This window comes from Emys orbicularis, chromosome 3 (assembly GCF_028017835.1).
Source record: "Emys orbicularis isolate rEmyOrb1 chromosome 3, rEmyOrb1.hap1, whole genome shotgun sequence".
Lineage (NCBI taxonomy): Eukaryota > Metazoa > Chordata > Testudines > Emydidae > Emys > Emys orbicularis.
The window spans coordinates 14836354-14839058 of NC_088685.1; positions in this window are offsets into that span (position 1 = coordinate 14836354).

The window sequence follows — 2705 nt, forward strand, 5'->3', positions numbered from 1 at the left end:
TCATGTGAAGAGCAGATGTCTGGATTCTCAGTACTTCTCTGTCTGTAATGATCCATCTATAATTGGAAATGGGGGACAGACAGCAAATCCGACGTTCCTCTTCCATCGCAACTTATATCTGTTGTCTGAAACAATAGGCTGCAGAAGTAAACCTCAATCGGATAGTAAAAACATTATTGGTTATATATATGCACACACAGACATCATATATATAGAGAGAATCTCACAACTATACATATACAGACATATATACATATAGATATAGTCGGATATGTACACATAAACATACAAATACATGCATACAAATATAGATGCATTCATATGTATAGATCACATTGTGTGTATGTATACATACATACATACATACATACATATATATATATATATATATATATATATATATACACACACACACACACACACACACTTATATGAACACACATATTCATATATTGTGATACTCAACGATACACACAAGTTTATCGTTGTGTGTATCACAATATAGGAATATAAGTGTGTGTGTGTGTATACACACACATATATAGACTTATTAATATCCATTATTCTCTCCGCTGTATGTGTTTATCCACAGCAGACAGAATAGTGGATATTTGTATATCCTTATTTATATTAAAATACAGACTATTTTGCCTCTATACGAAACGATTCATCATTTGCAATGAGATACTATGTTTCCCTCCACATACTATGCTTTTATATACATGTCCAGAAATTCTCTCTCCTATGCAGTAAAGCACAAAAGCAGAGAGTTAGAGACAGGGACATTAAAGCGGAAGGAGCGAATCTAAAGTAAAAGCTTTCCATCTGGAATCCTTATACTCATGGCTTGAGCAAGATATTTTATAACTCGGGACATTTTCTCGGCACAGCACAGATCTTAGCAATATCCCGAACACCTCTCTAAGAGCTAGTAGCTACTTTCAAAAGACATTAACACCATGAAGTTATATTTGTGCTTTTACATTTCTCCGTTGATTTGGGGCGTTGGAACACAACTAGCCTTGATGTGTCCAGGCAAACATTCGTTTGCATTGTCCGTTTTTAGTATTGCCAAGACACGAGCAGTTATTAAGGGCAAGGAGAGACCACCTCTCGCTTTGAAAGAAAACAACTGCGCTTTTCAGTGAACTAATGAGTAAGACAAGGAGGTGTTTCTAATTTCAGGGTCCTATCTGTGGAACTTCAGGGCGTCCGTAATGTTCCTGCACATCTTTGTCAATCTATATGTGACCCCTATGAGGAATATATATATATAGTCCTTGGGACTTTTTAATCTCCTAGAAATCGGGATCGGTTTAAATCTAGGTGTGAGGAGACTTAATAAGCAGTCTCCGATTTTTCATCCCCGCAAATTAAACTAGAAAGTGTAAATTCGTCTTTCTTCTGTCTCCCTTCCCAGCTCCCCCCTCCCCCTCCATACACCCCATTTCCAAGCATGCATCTCCACTGGAAGCTCAACCCACAAAGGGGACGAAACAAATAGCAGATAGTTATTATAAGAGGAGCAGGGCAATTTCTGTGGGAAGTTATTAAAGCAGATAAGAGGGATTCTCGCCGAAGATTGTCTTATTATCCATTGCTGCGTGGGGCTATCGAATAGGACTTTAGTTGGTTTGAGAGAGACGTCCGTCTCAAGCAGTAGTACAAATAGGATATTGAAAAGCGAAACGTATATGTGTTGTTTGCATGTAGGCTTAGACTTTATGTTACACTCACAATCACAAGAGATACGGTTCTGCCTGTAATGAGCAATAATTCCGATTCAAACAAATATCAGATAAAGGGACACTTTACTACCAGTTTTGCTGAAGTCTCTGGCTCATCTTCTAAAAGGCTGGTGCTGCAAAGTGACTCCGTTTTATGATCTATTTGTGCGTTATTACGAGTTACAATTGAGTAGTGCGGGAGATTATGTAAGTGCTACGTATCAGAAAACAAAGTAATAATACAAAAAAAGATCAAATCGATGTATCGACCAATGTTGCTCCACTAGCAAAATGTTTTAGGCTGTACATTCTGATTCACAAGTCACATATTTATTAGAACTCTCATTGACACAACGCAATAGGGCCATGTGTCTGATGAACATTTGGAAAACGATTTGATTTATCAAGGATACTTTTTTCCCCTATGGAGTTTATTTCTGCTTAATGTGGTCATTTAAAATATAATTATATTATATTATATTATATTAATATATTATATTATATTATTTTAGCTAAAATGTATAATAAGCTTCATATTAAAGACGTTAGACGTATAATAATAATTGATCAATATAAATATGTAGCTTACATTTTAAAATGTTTATCATTAGTGTTTTAAAAACTATTTTAAAATACATTTTGAAATTAATGCAAACAAATATTTTCATGTCAAACGACTCCGAATTGTTGGAACTGATCAAATGATGTAATTTCAATATAATATTTGTTATGTTTTATTCTTCAGGGCCATATTTGAAAGAGTGAATACATATTTTAAAAGTAGGTTAACAACATGGAATCAAAATGTCCATAGCTAAATCTCACCGTTATTACGATTAAAATCTAAGCAAATTGTTCCAAACTGACCACATCTGAAAAATCCTACATATTTTAATACGAAGCTTTAAAATCCCTTTGAAATCCATCATTGAACGGGGTAGCAGCGCCCTCTGTTGGGATTTGTCTTAACACAATAAC